Genomic DNA, 22,500 nt, shown 5'->3' on the forward strand with positions numbered 1-22,500 from the left:
GACACAAACCATCCCCACAACAAGCGTTGTTCTCAGGGAGAAGATACAGGGTTCCGAAAGCACGCACAAATCGCTTGAGGAACAGTTTCTTCCCGCAGGCCACGAGACTCCTTAACATACACAAATAGTGTAGTAGCCGCACTGTACCGTACTGTAGCTGCTACCACTACGTATGTCTAACGTTTAATTGTATGTTTAATAAGGAATATGCTATTTGCACCTGTATGTCAAATACGCCGAATTGAAAATGCAGAGTTTAATTGTATGTTTAATAAGGAATATGTTATTTGCACCTGTATGTCAAATACGCAGAATTTAAAATGTTTAAGCACGTCTAAAGTATGCACCCGACACGTGCACCTATGTGCAGTGAATATGCCACTGTCTCTGACTTGTCTTATCACTATACTGCCTTATTGCTTGTTGTGTCTCTTGTTGTTTTTGCACCCATATGCCCTGTTATATTTGTACTATTTGCACTATGTTGTAAACGGAGTCCACAGCACAAGAATTTCACACGTGATACTTGTACCATGGAGTGACAATAAAAATCTTGGAATCTTGGAGATATTGTGACATTGTATTGATATCTGAGGATAAAGTGGAAGTGAGACAAATTGATATGCTTTAATATGGTGTCTTAGACCCGCCAACGTAACAACATCCCACAAACGTAATAAACCACAAACGTAATACAAATCTGCAGCTTTTAATGTAATAATCCCACTAACGTCATACATTTCCCACAAATGTAATAGCAGTTGCCATACCACAAACGTAATACGTCATTTCCCTCAAATGTAATTGAGAACATAGAACATTTCACTCGGACCAAAACGTAAAAAAACATAGAAAAATATTTTCTTTAAATCCGCAATTTTTTTACGTTTTGGTCGGAGTGAAATGTTATGCGGTCTCTCCTGTTTCTAAATATATCTGAACCGTTTGGTTTGAACAAGTAAAACTATTTTTATAAGCATTATGAAATGTCTATGGGAAAATAAACGGCAGATGAAAATCTCTGGTACAGTGCTGAAGCAGGAAGTGACGTTCCCTTTGGCTCTCTATAAAGTGCCACAGGGATGATGTATTTTTGTAGACCAACCCGGAAGTTAGCATCACGCTGGCAGGAATGATGAAGTCCATGCTGTTTTTCTGTTAATGTTCGACTGATTGCGTACTTACTATTATTACTATAATCATACTAATTATTGTAATTACTATTAATTAGTACTATGAATCAATCCTTTGCTGAATCCCTCGGATCTCCATGCCGACCAGCGAGTGAAGGGCACCTGAGGTTTGCATTAACACCTTGCTGTGATGACTGAACTGAGCTCAGCTAATGAGTGCAGAGAAATAGAATGCAAGATGGAAGTTCAATGAGCAACAAAACTCGGTTGAGTGGACGTTATTTAGTCAGTGTGTTAAGGAAAACCGATTTAAAACTAACTCTAGATATTAAAGGGATACACCACTTTTTCAGGAGTTTAGCTCATCTGCCATTTCCCCACACATAAGGTACACCATGCCTTTACCGTCACTGTCCGAGCAGTATACAGTGAGCTACAGTCGTGCAGTTCGTAAGTATCGCCTTAGAATGGAGGCCAATGGTACACCTGTTCAAAATAACCAAAAACACACATCTAATAGCGCCAAAATACATATTGTGCTTCGGGTACTCACCACGAGATGAAATATTAATCCAAATGCGGCAAAATTATCTTTTTTTAAGGTAAATACATAGCCGGAATTACTTTCTAAACATGGCCGCCACACTGCGCGATATACAGCGCATGCACTGTGTACAGCGGAAGCGCTCTTTACAAGCAAACAAGGAAGTAACTCGGTGTGGGGATTTAGTTCGAAAATGACGTTTCACGTAACTATGGATTCATATCTGTCTCACTGCAGACTGCCTGGACTATGGTAACTGTGAATTAATATCTGTCTCACTGCAGACTGCCCAGACAGTGACGGTAAAGGCATGGTGTACCTTGGTTATGTGGGGGGGATATGGCAAATGAGCTAAACTCCCGAAAAAGTGGCGTATCCCTTTAAGATCTTTAATAAAAATGTTAAAGGCTGGTTGAAGCAAAAACAGAGCTGTATGCATTTTTAATTGAACTGCATTGAACTATTTATTATTATTTTCTTCTCTTTCTCTCCTCTTACAAAGTAGGCATCTCGCACGCTAGATTCCTCACTAGTCGGCCCGCCTTGCAACTCGCCATGACATCATCACTGATGGCATCATCACTGAACTATAGCCTCAGCCTTAGGGCAATCAGCCTTAGGGCAATTAATCTGCCCTAATTATAGACGTAAGTGGCTCGCGCTGCGCTCGGAGGAGACTGAAAACCATCAGCTTTCTATGTTGGAGTCCAGGTATGTTTTGTGCAAGGACGTCTCTCAGTGTGTTGCTGTTAACTGCCCATTTCGTTGTTTTCTTTTTGTTGATCTCATCTTTTTCCTCTTCGACTTGATTTGTATCACTCAGACCGCAGCTGCGGGCGATGTTCAACGCATTCATGCTCTAAAAACAACTTTCTTCTTCTGACGTTCTTTTGTATTTTTGTATGTATTAACTTTCTAAGAGCTTTTTAATGCTGCCTGAAATGGAATATGACCAATTTAAAAATTAGGTTGGCAAAACCAGCCTATTTCCACATAATGAAAGTTCTGAAACTATGAATGGGTGTCTAAACAAATTAAATGTCAAGGGGTATGAAGTCCAAATACTAATTTAGGTAAAGCAGATACGATGGAGAAAAAATACATGTTTTTCATATTGTAAACTTAACCCTGTACTGTGTTAATCTAAGAGTGGACATGCAGGGCAAGGAAACCTGTTACTGCATGGTGAAAAAAGCAGATCTCTAATAATTCTAGTTAAGGCATTTTAATACTTTTAAGGCCTTGAGTTTAAATAATTTACCTTTTCAGACTTTAATAGAGATTGACACTTTCCCAATAAGTTATCCATGGTTGGCAATGGATGATTTATTGAAAAAGTGTCAATCTCTATTGAGTCAAGCTGTTGAGTATAACTGTCTGAAAGCACACTGGCCTTTAAAGCTTGGATACTCAGATGTGAAAGCCCTCGCCGAGAGAGAGCCAAAGTCATGTCATAAGGTTTAGGCATTTAGAAATGTTCTATGGTCTCTCATGATTCCAGATATATAATAATATATAATATAATATAATATAATATAATACTATAATTTATAATATATAAAAGTTAATTCGCTTGGTTTGACTATTTTTATAAGCAATTTACAAAATGTAGTAGATGGAGAAAAGAGTGGCGGATAAAATCTCTTGGTGCGTATGCTGCGGTGAGATTCATAGCTCCTCCTAAGGCAGGGGGGCGCTGTGACTGCAGTAAGCAGTGTTGCTCCCTGCAGTATAAGAGTATAAGAGTATAATTTGCCTAAGAGAGGTTGGTCAGGGAGGAATGTTAGTAGAGTAATGAACGACCCATGTGCGCCATGTGACTTTTGTTTTTGTAAATAAATCCTTTTGACAACTTTTGCTACTAGTAGATTGAAGTTATTTAAGGTCAAAGTAAATTTCTCACTACAGTGCCTAAACCAGAAGTGGGCGTGACTTTGGCTCTCTATTGGCCCACTATTGGGGAGAAAATGGGAGAAACGTGAAAAAACTTGATCTAAAAGCTTAGGCAGCAAAGACAGCAGACCCGCCTTTTATTCTCCACTAAAGACATTTGATCAGCCAGCCACATGTGCACTGAGCTCCACTGCATGAACTGTCCATAGGAATGTGCTGAAGGCCAAGGACATGTAATCTACTTTTGAGAGTGTGTGACTATATTAAAATCTTGGTTTGGGATGTTGTGTGTGTGTGTGTGTGTGTGTGTGTGTGTGTGTGTGTGTGTGTGTGTGTGTGAGAGAGAAAGAGAGAGAGAGAGACTGCTCCGTAGAGTTGAAACTGGGGCATGATCCCCTTTCATCAAGGGGTCAAAATGGGGACAACTCTGACAGTTGAGGGTATGACTCCCATTATACACACACCCATGCATGAGTGCGCGCACACCGGCGCACACGCGCACGCACGAGCGCACACACACACACACACACACACACACACACTCCCGTCAACCCTCGGCCCTAACATTTCAGGGAATATTTCTGGAGCTGAAATCAAGCCGAAACACACAAAAAAGAGACGCATGCTGTGCAGGAACAAAACGGCCACACAAACATACGCGTGCACGCACGTACACACACACACACACACACACACACACACACACACACACACACACACACACACACACACACACAGTAACAGACAAACAGGCACACACACACACACACACACACACACACACACACACACACACACACACACACACACACACACACACACACACACACACCAGTAACAGACAAACAGGCACACACAGACCCCAGGGACTGAAGCGGCTAACGTTCACCAACAGAATAAAACCCAAACAAAGAGACATCCTGTTTCCTGGAACACAACACCACTCAGCTCTCTGTGCCGGGAGCAGCCAGCGCACACAGACACGCACGCACACGCGCGCACACACACACAGACACAGACACAGACACACACACACACACACGTCCAATCTGTTCTCTACATTGACGGCCGTGTGTTTCCCCAGGCCTGATCCATGTACTGGCGTGTGCCTGTGTGTCCAGCGATGCCACTGGCTGTGCCGCGGAGTGTTTGTGCACGTGAGTTTATCCTTTGTGAGTGGCTAAGGTTCTGTGTGTGTGTGTGTGTGTGTGTGTGTGTGTGTGCGTGCGTGTGTGAGAGAGAGAGAGAGAGCGAGCAGATGATAGAGTAGGCTTTAGCGATTCCCTGGAGTGTGAGGCAGCGTTTACGGCACTCTCAGAGCAGCCAGAGTGATGAATATTTAAAGACGTGCCTGAAAGAGCAGAGGGAGGAGGGTGTGTGTGTGTGTGTGTATGTATGTGTGTGTGTAATGTGTACGCGTGGCCCAAGTGCGTGTGAGGGAGCGTATCTCTCTGCTGTAGCATTTGTGTATGCGTGTATATGACTGAATTAGTATGCCTATATATATGCCTGTATGGGTATATACTGTATGTGTGTATGTGCATGTATTTGCGTTTGCATGCATGTATGAGTATTTATGCCTGTACATATGCATTTGCATGCCTGTGTAACACAGTAAGTAGTACACTGTTGTGTTGTGGAAACCTGGTAACTCCAATGTGGGATTTTCATATTTTAACTTCCCTTGTCTAAGGGTTGCTCAATTCTATGACCCTTATGAGACCCCAAACAACGTAATGGTGGTCAAGACAGCTGAAAAGTTCTCACCCAACAGTGACCGTATGTGTGTGTGTACTATGTATGTACTGTATGTATGAGTGTGTGTGTGTGTGTGTGTGTGTGTGTGTGTGTGTGTGTGTGTGTACTATGTATGTATGTATGTATGTATGTGTGTGTGTGTGTGTGTGTGTGTACTATGTATGTATGTGTGTGTGTACTATGTATGTATGTATGTATGTATGTATGTATGTATGTATGTATGTATGTATGTATGTGTGTGTGTACTACACTAGCAGTCATGAGTTGGGACATGCACATTTGTCTTTATAAAAAAAAAATCACATTTGAAAATAATAGCAAATACATCAAAACTATGGAACAGATGGAATTATGCAGTGACCAAAAAAGTGTTATAATTAAGCAATATACAGTAGCACGAGAGCAAGTGTGTTGTGGTGAATATATCCCGCTGATAAGCTGTTATCCCACGAGGCCTGCGGCCTCGTGGGATAACAGCTTATCAGCGGGATATATTCCACAACACACGCTGCTTGAGTGCTATATTGCTTTTATAAAACGGTTTCCAAGTATAATAATATAATAATAATAATACTATAAGTCCGACTGGCATTTTATTCTGATAGAGTCAGTTGAAACACTACTGTAAGGCGGGACCTCTAGCAAGAAGATAGACGTGCGGGTGATTTGATTGGATCTTTCTGGAGACTGAAGTCGACATTGGCCAATCCTGGCGCTTGCTGAGAGCTTTTTGCAAAGGCCGACACCAGAGCCGTATGCCGACACCAAGTAACGTTACGTCTTATTTAGAAATGCGGGGTTAAGAGTGAGGCGCGCGCGAGAGGGGTTAAGACATTAGCCCGCGTCTATTCTTGTACAAAACATCATTTTCTGCTAAGTATTAGTAAAGTTATAAGCGAAGATCGATTCACTAGGATTTGAAAGCTGTCTCCGCCATTTTGTTTTTGAGGTAACCAAAGCCTAAGAGTTGCGCCATCATGCGTCTGGCTGCAAGCGAGTAGCTTTTTGTTTTGACACTACTGTAAGGCGGGACCTCTAGCAAGAAGATAGACGTGCGGGTGATTTGATTGGATCGTTCTGGAGACTGAAGTTGACATTGGCCAATCCTGGCGCTTGCTGAGAAGCTGACAGCTTTCTGGAAAGCCCAACACGGAGCTCGAGCGCAACGCTGCCTTTTAGTAAGAGAGTTGCCATGGCAACCAATAACCCATGGCCATGGGTTATTGAACTCGGTTACTGGAATTATACAATGGCTGTGAACCAATCAGATTGCTTGATTTGAGAGAGCCGTTTTATAATTTAGATTATACCATGGTCTGGGTGAATACTCGATTCTGATTGGCTGCAAGGTGTCCATTAATTTGTGATAATGTACAGTGATAATGTACACCTAGCTAAATGGTCTGTTCACCGTTCATATCAATGCGCCAGGATCACGACAGAGCCGTTTGAGCTCTATACCACCATTAACGCTTAATATGGCACTTTTATAAGTTTAGAAAAAAAATTAGTCGGTTAAAGTAACTATTTAGATTACCCCTGTGTGCTCAGTTTATTAAAAATAACGGCTATTTAGAAATCAGATTTTCGTTCTGGTCAGCTGACAGAAGCCGGGCTCTCAGCTGTCAACTGTCAAACCCTCTGTTTACAACTTGCAGCAAGCAGCAGCCAGGCGCTCTGGGAGAGCGTGCGCTGCCTCTTATCACTGAGTGCGTTTACATGCAGACAATAAACGGATAACTGAGAATAATCAGTTTATGGCAATAATCTGATTTCTGCGTTTACATGCACTTTAATAATCCGACAATAGGAGAAACCCGGGTTTACATGATTCAGTCAATTAGTCGGATTTCTCTCCAGAAAGGCACCATTAATTCCGGAATAAAACAACTGAATATAGCTGCAAAATGCAAAATCACATTTTCCTAATTTATTTGTCCAGCGCAGAGGATGGTTTAGGTGAAAATTAGGTTGTGTATCTCGTCTACTTTACTAAAATTGGAATAGGCGTCGCTTTGGAAGTGCATCTGTCAATAATGTAGCGTGGGGAAAGGTGGAGTAGTATGGGATAGCTAAGTAGGGTGTATGTCTAACTGTATCTGTCTGTTATGTTGTTCTGTGCATGTGGGGTTTGGGGTTTTGGAGTGGCAAGTGAAGGGAGCATAGGGCCAGTGGGTGGAGACTAGGGGAGGAAGTGGGAATGGTCGGGAGAGCTGTGTGAAGCTGGAAGAGAGCAGACGTGCTGGGGAGAGCTAGGCTAGGAGAAGCTAGCGAGGTGTTGGCGTGCCTGCCTTCATGTGTGTCTGTCCGTTCGCTAAATAAAGAGTTTGATAAGCCAAGAATCTGCCTCGGTGTGCGCCTCATTCCGCCACAATAATATTTCCAACTTTACCGAGCACACAGCACAGAGGCAGGCAGGTCAAATGTTAATGACCCACAACGTGTGTTGAATTGAAATGCTGTAGCCTACCTGTCAGAAAACGGACAGAATTTGTCACGGATTTTAACGTTATGTGTGTGTTGTGTTTTGAACGACTCTGTTGTCTGTAGGCTGCGTCATTCTATTTGCAATCCGAGACAAATATTCGTTCGTCCCCTCCTGTAGAATACCCACATTTCAACATAGTGCAGTGCAGCAGCGGTGCCGTTACAGGGACACCGGCTCTGTGCGGGAAGAGAGAGCAGAGCTCCCCGCTCCGCTCAGCCAGGGGCTCCGTGCTCACCGTCATCTCGCCAAGCCGGCTGTGGTGCGCTGTGGCCGGGAGAGAGACCGGGCATGCCGGTGAGAGAACCGGGAGGAGAGCCGAGGGGCCAGTGAGTGCAGCGCGTCTCTCCCTCAGTGCCTCTCTCCTGCAAGTCGTACATGCGCAGATATATAAACCCGAAAGAAACCCGGTTATGCTGGATACATGCAGAGAGAAAACCGATTATTGCCCAGAAACCTAGGTGTGTTTATCGGTTTATTCATAACCCGATAATGGCCATAAACGGATAAAGATAATCGGTTTATGCTGTTTACATGACCATTTGAATAATCAGGTAACTCAGAAATCCGCTAATAAACAGTTTATTGGTGTGCATGTAAATGCACTCACTGATACAAATCAAGTCGAAGAGGAAAAAGATGAGATCAACAAAAAGAAAACAACGAAATGGGCAGTTAACAGCAACACACTGAGAGACATCCTTGTACAAAACATACAGGACTCCAACATACTGAAAGCTTCAGATGGTTTTCAGTCTGCTCTGCTCTTTTACGTCTATAAGACCCGCAGACGTTGTAATTCCCGATGTAATTCCCTGGAATGCGAGTTTAAACGAGCCAGTTACATGGCGTTGCATTCTTAGACATTGCCGTTTTATTTTGTATGTTGTTGCATACAATTGGCCAAATTATTAGTTAGCTTGACTCTAGAATTGTGCCAGGTGCAGGCACTAAGCGGCCATTTTATCCAATGATAGCCTAATCTTGAGCAGCCGAGGGGACTATTTTGTCTCGCCGGTTCGCAACTCATATTCAAGGTTATGAAAACTAGATTTTGATTGCAAAATGCATGGAAATATAAATGAATGGTCTTACTTAGACTATACATAGGTATACAATTATTTTTTCCTATTATTCCTTCTTATATACATATTTATAGTGGTCGCTTTACATCACACTTATTGTATATAATGTAAATAGCAGTTAACTTGCTTTATATCCCTTTGATCGTGGTCCTTGTTTGTTCATTTTAGCTGGTATGTATACTTTTTTTTTTTTTTTTGCATTTCTGCCTGCATATACAGTACATTTGCATGCCTGGATCTGTCTGCATGCTTGTGTGTATGTTTCTATATACTGTATCTGTGGCTGTGCCCTCCCCATGCCCCTCCCCCGGGTCATGTGACACGTGCAGCAGGGGCGGCGGTGTGTCCGGCTGGGAGCGGAGCTCCTCCCCGCTCTGTGTTTGCACTTCAGACAGCGCTGCAGGCCGGCTCTCTGTCTGCCTAAATGGGGATGAATAACAAGAGTGTCGCTGCCGCTCAATGGGAGATGGATGGCTATAGGCCTGTCTGTCTCCAGTTACACACTGATCACTGACTGAGCCGCATGTGCACACACACATGCGCGCGCGCATACATGCACGCACGCACGCGCGCACACACACACACACGTGCACGCGCGCACACGCACACACACACACACACACACACACACACACACACACACACACACACACACACACACACACACACACAGGCACGCATACATAACATAAGTCTGCACACACACAATAGAGCATGGTCATATATATCCATCCAAATAAATAATATCTTGGCCATATCACCACACATGGCTATACAATCACATAAATGATTTCCAAAACTGTCTAAAGTCGAGCTGAAATGGCATTTCCAGAGTATTAACTTCCTTATCGTGAACGTATTTCTGAGTGAAACGTTGGCTGTAGGCGGGACCAGAGCCTGGGAGCAATTGGATTGGACAATAGGCCACTAGGCAGAACATAACGTTTGGGAATTTGACTGGACCGTTGAAAAGTGCGTCAGAACAAACCACATATAGAGTCACTCTGACAGCGATGAGTTGGATGCTAGCCTCGCTAATGTTAGCCTCCATTCAGTTGTGGAGGACTAACGTTACTCCCCCCCTTCATCACCCGTGTTACCGGAGCAGGCAGGCGTACCCCCTCGAGCTGCCAGGGGCGGAGGAAGACGAGAGAGAGGACTATTTCGTCCTGGGAGTGAGGGAGCTGTCGAAATTTGATAGTAGTACTAGTTGTAGATTGAAGTGTAGGTTTCATTATGAATGAAGAAAACATGGTTGAATTTTGATGTGAAAAACCAAAGATTGAATTTTTGTGATTTTTTTAAATAGGTGCACTCTATGACCAGGGATGTGATCTAAAATAGTTAAAAAGTCATTTTTCATTTCAGCTCGACTCTAATGTCAAAGACACCTAACCTCCTTTCCACCAACTGGAACCTGGTGCTGCTGCCGGGCTGCTGCTGATGGCGGTTCAAAGTTGGTTCGACTGTAGACCTTCTACCACTTTACTTTTCACAACCCGATCTCCAAAAAAATTGTAAAATAGCAACGTTTGTGGACAAACGTTGCTATTTTACAATTTCGGCTAAGAAATTGTAAAATGGTAACGTATGTGTCTACAGCGGTGGGCGTGGTTTGGGCGTGGTTTACGGAGATTTTCTGTTTCTAACCCCTCCCCCTACTCTAATCCTAACCCTAAAATCTCAGAACTTACTATTTTACAATTTTCGAGCCGAAATTGTAAAATAGCAACTTTGGTCCAAAACGTTGGTATTATACAATTTTCTGTGAGACTGTGTTGACTTTTCAATGGGCTAAGACTGGCTAAAGAGCCACGTCATTATGTCACTGAATACCTCTGAATGCTTTGCAACATGGCTACCGGGGCTAATGTGGCTAGCCTATACATGTACATCTTCACAAATAACCGTGTAAATAAAACAAATACGTTGGAATATCTTAGTTTAATGCAGAGGATATGTAATTGGCTCGTTATAACACACAAAAATTGCTATTCTCGATGTCAATATTTCTCCTCTTCCCAACCCAGCCGATTCGAGACGGATCGGCTGGGTTGCAGACATCGCCGCAGACCCGCAATAAGCCACAATTAAGGTTAGGGATGTGACCGAACGATTAATCAACAATCGATACACCGTTAAGAATTTGATTGATCACACATATATTAACCGATCAATCAACAATGTAGGCTGTGCTATTTTCCCATTTTTTGCTGAAATGATTTAACACCAAGGCCACAAGAAGGCCGAAATGTAACTTTCACTGCCAAATACAGAGGAAGAAGAAAGCCAAGCAACCAGGCAAAAAGTCCAGTGTGGGAGAATTACATCCAAAAAGACGACAGTATTCACTGTAACATTGTAATACAGTACAATGTTGAAATACAGCACATCTACAAGCACAATGACGAATACATGAAGTTTTTTTTAATTTTAATTTTTTATATAATGTTTAATCGATTGATTGTCAACATTACCAATTAATCGATTATGGAAATTAATAAAAATTTGCATCCCTACTTCTGGTATTTAGACATCTACAGGCTACTTTGTTTTAGTTTCAGTCAGACTTTGGATGCAACAATTTATTTAGATACGAGGATGCTTTGCTCTGTGTATCCCTCCATTCATCCAGCCGCTCGGCTGTACCGTGCTCGCTTTCTCTGCAGAAGCAATAGCCCCGCCCCCAGCCTCCGATGTAAGCCCCGCCCCCAGGGCCGTTCTTTGGCTGTCGAAACGCAAAGAACTGGTTCGAGATTAGGCACTGGATCTTTAAACCAGACTCCTTTGTTGTGCCCCATGGACCCCCATCTAAGAGTGTTTTTTATATCTCTAGTAAACTATACTCTACAATAGTTATCTAGTAAACTATACTCTACAATAGTTATCTAGTAAACTATACTCTACAATAGTTCTCTAGTAAACTATACTCTACAGTAGTTCTTTAGTAAACTATACTCTACAAGAGTTCTCTAGTAAACTATACTCTACAATAGTTATCTAGTAAACTATACTCTACAATAGCTCTCTAGTAAACTATACTCTACAATAGTTCTCTAGTAAACTATACTGTACAATAGTTATCTAGTAAACTACACTCTACAATAGTTCTCTAGTAAACTATACTGTACAATAGCTCTCTAGTAAACTATACTCTACAATAGTTATCTAGTAAACTATACTCTACAATAGTTCTCTAGTAAACTATACTGTACAATAGCTCTCTAGTAAACTATACTCTACAATAGTTATCTAGTAAACTATACTCTACAATAGTTATCTAGTAAACTATACTCTACACTAGTTCTCTAGCAAACTATACTCTACAATAGTTCTCTAGTAAACTATACTCTACAATAGTTATCTAGCAAACTATACTCTACAATAGTTCTCTAGTAAACTATACTCTACAATAGTTCTCTAGTAAACTATACTCTACATTAGTTCTCTAGTAAACTACACTCTACACTAGTTCTCTAGTAAACTATACTCTACAATAGTTCTCTAGTAAACTATACTCTACAATAGTTCTCTAGTAAACTATACTCTACAATAGTTCTCTAGTAAGCTATACTCTACAATAGTTCTCTAGTAAGCTATACTCTACAATAGTTCGCTAGTAAACTATACTCTACGATAGTTCGCTAGTAAACTATACTGTACGATAGTTCTCTAGTAAACTATACTGTATGATAGTTCGCTAGTAAACTATACTCTACAATAGTTCGCTAGTAAACTATACTCTACAATAGTTCGCTAGTAAACTATACTGTACGATAGTTCTCTAGTAAACTATACTGTACGATAGTTCTCTAGTAAACTATACTGTATGGTAGTTCGCTAGTAAACTATACTCTACAATAGTTCGCTAGTAAACTATACTCTACAATAGTTCGCTAGTAAACTATACTCTACCATAGTTCGCTAGTAAACTATACTCTACAATAGTTCGCTAGTAAACTATACTCTACGATAGTTCTCTAGTAAACTATACTCTACGATAGTTCTCTAGTAAACTATACTCTACGATAGTTATCTAGTAAACTATACTCTACAATAGTTATCTAGTAAACTATACTCTACAATAGTTATCTAGTAAACTATACTCTACAATAGTTATCTAGTAAACTATACTCTACAATAGTTATCTAGTAAACTATACTCTACAATAGTTATCTAGTAAACTATACTCTACAACAGTTCTCTAGTAAACTATACTCTACAACAGTTCTCTAGTAAACTATACTCTACAACAGTTCTCTAGTAAACTATACTCTACAATAGTTATCTAGTAAACTATACTCTACAATAGTTCTCTAGTAAACTATACTCTACAATAGTTCTCTAGTAAACTATACTCTACAAAACACACACGCGCACGCACGCGCGCACACACACACACACACACACACACACACACACACACACACACACATAAATCTGTGCACACTGAATTAACACATTCAGAGAGCAGGGTTTTTCCTGGCTAAGGGGGGTGACTAGTACACGTCGTACGGCAGTAAGGATGATCAGGCCGCGTAAAGACTGAACAGCATCCCATATTTCAGACTTAAACTAATTTCAATGTAAAAATGTGGGACTTTAACTTTGAAATTCTCTAAACTGTTACAGTAAAAATGTGTGATTTTGAGTTAATGTACAGGGTTATCTTGAATACAACCATATCCGTCATTGTCAGAACTTATGGCGCAATGTGATTTTACACCACCTGCAGTTTCAGAAGGGAAGCCATTTCAAGGTACAAATGTGGGACTTTAAACTTGAAATGTTCTAAAATGATGCAGTAAAAATGCTTGATTTCGAGTTAATATGCAGTCAGTGGTGTCTTGAACTCAAATATATCAATCATTGTCAGGATTTTTCTTTTTCCTTCTTACAACCCAAAATCAAAGACGGGGGTGGGGGGGCTAAAACCTCTGTGGGGGGGCGCCAGAAATCCCTCTAGGCAGGAAAAGCCTGACATTCAGAGAGGCATTAGAGTCGAGCGGCGGAAGTAGGGGAATGTGGAAAGGAAAGAGAAAAACAGGAGAGAGGGAGAGAGAGAGAGAGAGAGAGAGAGAGCGCATCCTGGGATGCAAAACACAGAGTACAGTGAGATAAGAGTTAATGTATCCCCCCCCCCCCCCCTCCGTGCGTGCGCTTCCTTCCTCCCTCTCGTTTGGCTGTCTCTTCCTTCATCCCTCCCTCCCTCCTCTGCCTCCTCCTTCTCTTTGAGGGATGAATAATAACTGCTGCTCCGAGATTTCCTCCCTCGTTTTTCAACGCGAAGAAAGGAGATGGGGAAGGTCTACCTGGCCCGGGGTGCGCGGCGCGTACACACACACGCACGCACGCACGCACGCACGCACGCACGCACGCACGCACGCACGCACACACACACACACACACACACACACACACACACACACACACACACACACACACGCACGCACGCACGCACGCACGCACGCACGCACGCACACACACACACACACACAGACTGTCTTGTTCTCTCTGCTCGCCTGGAGCGGGGAAATCAGATCTCCTCCAGAGAGAGGGGTGTGTGTGTTGGGGGGGATTCAGACGTTGTAGGGAGCCCGTTAAAAAAAATAAAAAAATAAATAAAAAATCCCCTGCAAACAGCACAAAACCCACACGCAGCATGGAGGGGGAGTGGAGAATAACGAGGAGGATGCCAGCCCGGAGAGGCAGGGTGAGCTCAAGGTTATAGACGCGTTGCGGGCTCAAGCCCCGCCGCAGGCTCTGATCCAATCCATCAACTACACCCACACCCCCCCCCCCCTCCTGCACCACCACACACCCCCCTCCTCCACCACCAGAACCCCCTCCTCCACCACCACACCCCCCTCCTCCACCACCAGACCCCCCTACTCCACCACCAGAACCCCCTCCTCCACCACCACACCCCCCTCCTCCACCACCAGACCCCCCTACTCCACCAACAGAACCCCCTCCTCCACCACCACCACCACACCCCCCTCCTCCACCACCAGAACCCCTTCTTCCACCACCACACCCCCCTCCTCCACCACCAGAACCCCCTCTTGCACCACCACACCCCCCTCCTCCACCACCAGAACCCCCTCCTCCACCACCAGAACCCCCTCCTCCACCACCACACCCCCCTACTCCACCACCAGAACCCCCTCCTCCACCACCATCACCACACCCCCTCCTCCACCACCACAACCCCTCTCCACCACCACACCCCCCTCCTCCACCACCAGAACCCCCAACCCCCCTCTTCCACCACCAGAACCCCCTCCTCACCAACAGAAACCCCCTCTTGCACCACCACACCCCCCCTCCTCCACCACCAGACCCACCTCCTCCACCACTAGAACCCCCCCTCCTCCACCACTAGAACCCCCTCCCTCCACCACCCACACCCCCCTACTCCACCACCAGAACCCCCTCCTCCACCACCACCACCACACCCCCCTCCTCCACCACCAGAACCCCCCTCTTCCACACACCCCACCCCCCTCCTCCACCACCACACCCCCCTCTTCCACCACCAGAAACCCCCTCTTCCACCACCACACCCCCCTCCTCCACCACCACACCCCCCATCCTCCACCACCACACACCCCTCCTCCACCACCAGAACCCCCAACTGCTCAAAGGCAAGCTGATCGCCTGCCTTGTGGCTCGCTGTGAAAACTGGAGGTCAGGGCTTCCCGGCAGAGAATAAAAAAAAGAGACTAAATATGGAAGCCTGCTTCCTGCCCATATTGGCACTCAGTGTCAAAGGGAGGAGAGAGCGAGGGGGGGGGGGGGGGCGAGAGAGAGAGAGAGGGGGGGGGGGGGGGGGGGGGGGGGGGGGCGAGTCCTGGTAACAGATGAGCATGGCGTCTAGGAGGAGCACTTGCACAGCAAGCTGCGCCGCGGAAACAGCGCCGAGGTTCCGAGGAGGGGGCTTATTTATGCAAACAAGCGTACAGGCGCGCACGGTAGGATTCTAGACAAGCCTTGTAAACAAACACACACCCACACCATAAAGCACACAGGGGAGGCGATGTGAGAAGCAGACTGTGAAAAGTCTAGATGTGCCGGGCTGCCACTTACACACACCACACGCGCACACGCACGCACACACACACACACACACACGCACACACAGGAAGAGTGGCGACTGAAGGAGGAGAGGAAGGGAGTGAGGGAAAAGAGAACAAGAGGAGTGTGAAGGTGTGAGTGTCTGATCCGCTGCCGAATGCGGGCGAGTGGAAGAGTGAGCGAGAGAGAGAGAGAGAGCGAGAGAGGCGTGTATGGTGAAATGATGTATAATGACTCTCTCTGCGTTTATGTACAGTACATGTGTGTTGTGTGTGTGTGTGTGTGTGTGTGTGTGTGTGTGTGCGCTGCGAGCGCGCGCGGGGAAAGTAGAAGCGCTTTCCCATTTCGATTTGCAACAGCTGGCGTCAAATTAACACATTTAGCAGTGTGCATTTGGAACAGATTAAAATTGCGTGTGCCGTGTGTGACTGTGTGTGTGTGTGTGTGTGTGCGTGTGTGTGTGTATTTACAATTACAATTTCTTATCTTATTTGGCAGACGCTTTAACCAAAGCTACGTACACATGAGATTTTAATACAACACAAGCAGGTTCTAGTCAGGAGAGAAGCACGAGAGTAAGGTGCTATTAACTTAAGTCCTGGTCCAACAGGACTTGAGTGCTACGAGGCAATGCATAGACTGCATGATGGCAGATAAAGAGGGTTGTTTTTTGGTTCCATGGTCCATCAGGTGAGAAGGTGTTCACTAAAGAGCTGTGGGTCTTTAGCCTTTTCACAGGTGAGAAGGTGTTCACTAAAGAGCTGTGGGTCTTTAAGCCTTTTCACAGGTGAGAAGGTGTTCACTAAAGAGCTGTGGGTCTTTAGCCTTTTCACACAATGAGAGGGATCCAATAGAGTTTGCTAACTCGTTCCACCACCGAGGAAGCAGAGAAGAGAAGAGTCTGGGTGGAGACTTGGGGCCTTGTAGTGGTGGCAGCACCAGGCACCATTCCTTAGCAAAGTGTAGTGAGCGGGAGGGAGCGTAGACCCAGTGGTGTAGTCTACCTTTTTTCAGAGACTCCCCCCCCCCCCCCCCCCCCCCCCCCCCCCCCCCCCCCCGGGGGGAACGTGGTTTTGGCCGGAAGTGGGCGGAGATTCGACCAATTTTTTGTTGTTGTTGTTCCTCCCCAAATTTACAGAATAGCTTCAGCTATCAGCTTCATCTTGCTTCTTCGGTCGCTATTCTCTCTCCTGAAGATGTGTTTACCGACGGGGAGAAAGCCCCACATGATAGCCACCCGTCAATCTCTCTCTCTCTGCTCAACGCTGTGACACCATTTTATTTTGAAATTCAGTTGACTTTGCCATTTCCCACGGATATTGTCGCATTTTTCTTTCATGGCTTGACAGAAAAAGTCTGCCTTCACGCGCCTAGTCGGCTTGAAAATAGAACTCACGAAATCGGCGCAGCTCAGGCGAGGCGTGGGTACACGGAAGGTTCACGTTGAGGCGCCCTGTGTACACAGCCTCATTGACTAAAAAGGATGCCTATTTAAAAGCGTGGGTAAAGGCAAGGCTTGGGTGCTGTGTGTGAACGTAGGGTAACACACAGAGCGCACAGGGTGAATTTTATGAATTGAAATTGAAAACGATACGTATCATAGCGCATTTCCCAGTGCGCATACGCAAATCTGAGTCATTTCGCAGTGTGTATACGGCGTATACCTGCGTATCAGGTAGACAACACCACTGCGTAGACCTGAAGGAGAGACTTCAGGTAGGTAGGAGCCATTTTGGTTGCTGTTTTGTACTGTAGGCGAGCATCAAGGACTTAAACTTGCTTGCTTGCAGCGACTGGGAGCCAGTGGACAGATATGAACAGCAGAGCGACATGTGCTCTTTTGGACTGGTTGGCAGAGACATGCTGCTGTGTTCTGGATCATCTGCAGAGGTTTGATGATGATGAGCGGTTTGAACTTTCATGCCGGGAGCCCTTCCAGTAATGAGCTGCAGTAGTCAAGGCGTGATAGTAGAAGCGCCTGTACTAGGACTTGTGCTGCATGCTCAGACAGGTAGCGTCTCATCTTCTTAATGTTGTACAGGGCAAATCCACATAACGAGCAACAGAAGCCACATTCTCCTCAATCAAGACACCCAGATTTCTGGCAGACTTTGTGGGAATGAGCCGAGCTGATCTCAAGCTGGACTGGATACTGATCTGTTGTACAGAGGGACTGTACTGTTTAAGTTGAAGGTGGCGTTCCTTCAGCCATGCTAAGATATCGGTGAGGCATGCCAATATCCATGCTGAGACTATGGGGTCATCAAGTGAGGTGGTGTCTATTGAAACGAGAAGGGCAAATGTTAACGCCAACCGTACCGAACCACGTAGACAACACGGGCGAGGATACACTCCAGGCGTAGTTGATGACGCAAGTGTACTCTGCAAGTGATCCGTTCTGTTCCCGAGCGTGGAAGAAATTTTGTAATATGAAATCAAATGGAATGAAAGCAATCGTTCCCAGTGAGAAAGCAGCCTAAAGGATCTCCCTGAGAGGTAGGACTCAAACCAGTGGAGAGCAGATGTTGAGAAGCCGAGCTCAGTGAGTGAGGAGAAGAGGATAACTGCATCAAAGGCAACCCATAGGTCAAGCAACATTAGCACAGAGCAGGACTGATGGCAGTGTTTCCACTACTGGTTAGACCAGTTAGGATCATACAGGTTGTTCTCAGAAGGTTAGACCAGTTAGGATCATACAGGTTGTTCTCAGAAAGACATTCAGAGACTTGATTAAAGCCCCCCTCCAGTGTATTTTATAATTTTTATATTTCATTATGTTTCTGAGTCCTGCCCTGACCACGTTGATGAGCCATACTGGGCGCCAAATACTTTTTTTTAACCAAATGTTGTGCTCAGGTAAAAAAAAAAAAAGCTGTTAAAATGGAATCATGACGTATGACTCAATGGAACGTTATAGTTATTCCTCATGTCAATTCCACTCTGACTGAGGACTGGCATGTAAAAAAAAAGAGACTCAAAACCACTGAATGACCAAAAGTTTCAACTGTTCACCAGTTGGAGTCATGCTCTTTCCACAGGTAACCTGTGAACACAACACCGCCCCCGTCTGGCAGAGTCATGCTCTTGCTCCACAGGGGCATCAGCTTTGAAATCCGTTGGCCGAATGTTGATGATTGAGCAATACTGCGGCTTGCAGCTAAGCTAACGTTGGGACAAATACTATTGAAGGGAAGAGATGAAGCTCTTGTGGTTTTTTGACAACAGCGCTGCAGCCATGATGTTGCAGTGGAACAACCTGTTAGCCTTGGCTTCTTATCAATGTAAGAGCTTTGGTGCAGAATCACATGATGTGCAGTTTTGAAGCAGTTTTTAGAACTTGGAGATCCAACGTTCTACAGGTAGAAACATTGACTGGAGGCGGGCTTTAAAGACTACGTGCAAGTGTTGTGGAAGGATGAGTGAAATCGTAACTCAAGGGCCAACTTAAAAGTGATGAACTTTCCACGCCCCAATGGCCAAAAGGGGGCCTGGCAATGGGCGTGGCCAATCACAAAAAGGCCCCTAACCTCCTAATGGAGTCACGTAACACCACGACACTTTGCAGAAAGGTTGGCGCAGGTATGCACCACCGAGTGCGCTCTAGTTTTCAACCTGAGATGAATTGAGTGTAGGTTTCTTCAGCAGCGGGGTAACCCGGGCTTGCTTCAAAGCAGTGGGGAACACACCGGTTGTTGTAAGCGAGGGGAGTTGATGATGTGCGTGACTGCAGGGATAAGTGTGGGGGCGAAATGTCTGCAAGAGGTTGGAGGGTATGGGGTCCTACGGACAGGTAGTGGGACTAGATTCCGCAGGACGTTTGGACACTTGCTCCTCTGTGAGATGGGAAAATGGAGGAGTGAGGCCCTGTTACACCCTGATGGTAGAAACGGTTATCAGTAAAGAGAAGGATGCCAAGTGGTCAGCAGTGAGCCAAGTTGAGGGTGGAGGTGGTGGGAGGTTGAGGAGTTGAGGGTGGAGGTGGTGGGAGGTTGAGGAGTTGAGGGTGGAGGTGGTGGGAGGTTGAGGAGTTGAGGGTGGAGGTGGTGTGGGAGGTTGAGGAGTTGAGGGTGGAGGTGGTGGGGGGATGAGGAGTGAGTTAAAAGCTGAAAATAATTTCAGAGCGTCTTTGGCACTGCCGAATTCCTCCTGATAATAAGTGGTCTTGGCACTTTGTAAATGGGAGGAGAATGCCGATAGGAGAGTGTGATCGTCACAGAGGTCAGTGGGATCTCTGGATTTGCGCCATTTTCTCTCAGCTGCTCGGAGCCCCGCCCGCTCTCTGATGACACCGGTCAGCCAGCGGATTGTGTGGCAGCGAATGTGGGCCAAAACAAGAGTGTGTTTGTGTGTTTGTGTGTTTGTGTGTGTGTGTGTGTGTGTCTGTGTATTAATGCAATGGATCAGGGCAGGGAGGAATGACGGAGAGGGAGCAGAGGAGGGGGCAGAGAGAGAGAGAGAGAGAGAGAGAGAGAATGAGGGGAGAGAGAGAGAGAGAGAGAGAGAGAGAGAATGAGGGGAGAGAGAGAGAGAGAGAGAGAGAGAGAGAGAGAGCAGGCGCTCTACCCGGCGGCTTTAGCTGCTGCCCTGGGCCGTCTCTCTAAGCCCTGTTTAGGAGGCTTTGGAGCTCAGATAGAAATAATCCCCCACTCAGACACACACACACACACACACACACACACACACACACCAGGCATGCACACACACACACACACACACACGCACACACACACACAAAGGAAACGCGTGCGCACACCAACACACGCTACGCATTGCATGCACACTACAGACAAGACGCGCAAAATGCACACACAGGCACACGCTTTGCATGCGTGCACACGCTCGAGTAGAGGCGGACAAAACAAGCATGCACGGAAGTACGCAGGCAGAGCACACACACACACACACACACACACACACACACACACACACACACACACACACACACGCACGCACGCACACACACGCGCACACACACACACACACACACACACGCGCGGCATCAAGCAACGACAGCACATTCGTACAGCCTTGACACACAAAACCAACCACCCACCTACACACACACACACACACACACATACACAGCGAGGCTGTCTGCCGCGCGCTGCTTCCGCACGGTAGAGCACAGCGACATCGGCGCGGCACCGTGACAAACACTTTACACACTCCAGCACTCAGCAGAGCAGCTAGGGAGGGAGGGAGGGAGGGAGGGGAGCGGAGGGAGGGAGGGAGGGAGGGAGGGAGGGAAGGGGAGCGGAGGAGGAGAAGGATATGAGCCAGGGGGAATGAGCAGGGGTGGGGAAGGGGAAGGGGGGGGCTAACAAATTAATAGGAGCCGGAGATATATACAGCCAGCGCTGCCAACCGGGGGAGGAGGCGGGGGAGGGGGGGGGGGGGTTGGGGGATGGAGGACGACGAGAGAGAGCAATTCATTCCCGTTTTCTCCTCGTTCGCTCTCGGAGAAAGGCAGAGCGCAGCGAGCAGGCGAGCGAGCGGCTGTTTGCGCAAGAGAGAGAGAGGGGGGAGAGAGAGAGAGAGGGCTTTGTGTGGCAGAGGAGAGGAAAAGTGGTGGAGCGAAAGGAGGGGGAGGGCGGTGACATGAAAAACACAGCGAGCGAGCGAGCGCGTGAGAGAGAGAGAGAGAGAGCGGCAGAGCGAGCGAGAATGGAAATAGAGGGGGAGAAGAGGAGGAGGGAGAGGCTAACAAAGACGTTTTGAGAGAGGGAGAGAGAGGGAGAGAAAGAAGAGAGGGAGCGAAAAGTGATAGGGAGGGAGAGGAGGGGGGCGCTTTGAGGCTAGCACAGGATGCAGTTTGTTATCTTCATCAGCCGACATGAGGGAGAGAGAGAGAGGGAGAGAGAGGGGGGAGGGCAGCGCGGACGGAGAGGTGAAGGAGGGAAGGGGGTGGGCGGGGGAGGGGGCGGGAGGATGGGCGGCGTTCGAGCCGAGCGGCGCCTTTGAGAGACGCTGACCCTGTAATTGACCCGTGTCTCCGCCTACATCGCCGTGGCGACAAGCAGAGCCGCCGCAGCTAATCACTTAGTAACCCTGACCTGTCAATCACACCCTAGTCCCTGGGGGGGGGGGGGGGGGGGGGAGGAGAGAGCAATAGAAAATGAAAGAGAGAGAGAGAGAGAGAGAGAGAGAGAGAGAGAGAGAGAGAGAGAGACAGGAGGAACGGAGCGAAGTAATAACAGCACCGGGGTTATCATTTACTGGACCACCCGCCCCTGCCCACCCACCCTCAGCCGACCAAGTGCTGCTTTTAAAAAGGCAATAAACTGCTCTCTTCCCCTCTAACACACACACACACACACACACACACACACACACACGACGCCCTACGCTGGCCGTGCTGCTACAGGCGGCGCGGAGCTTTCTGAGGTTCAGATAAGAGAGAGCAGGAGAGGAGGATGAGGTGGGGGGGGGGGGGGGGGGTGACAGGCTGGAAAGAGATAAGAATGAATGGAAGATAGCAGGGTGAGGCCAACATGCAAATGAAACAACAGACCTTTTAGGCTGTGT

The 22,500-nt window shown here is 46.3% G+C and overlaps 1 protein-coding gene across 1 annotated transcript in view; it reads right to left on the reverse strand.

The window, feature by feature from the left end:
* Positions 1–22,500, reverse strand: part of LOC310777859 (uncharacterized protein) — a gene marked incomplete at its 5' end in the record, with an annotated part of 41,923 nt that overhangs the window by 13,205 nt on the left and 6,218 nt on the right. The window lies entirely within an intron of this gene.

The sequence above is a fragment of the Poromitra crassiceps genome (genome assembly GCF_964638095.1).
Source record: "Poromitra crassiceps genome assembly, chromosome: 6".
NCBI lineage: Eukaryota > Metazoa > Chordata > Actinopteri > Beryciformes > Melamphaidae > Poromitra > Poromitra crassiceps.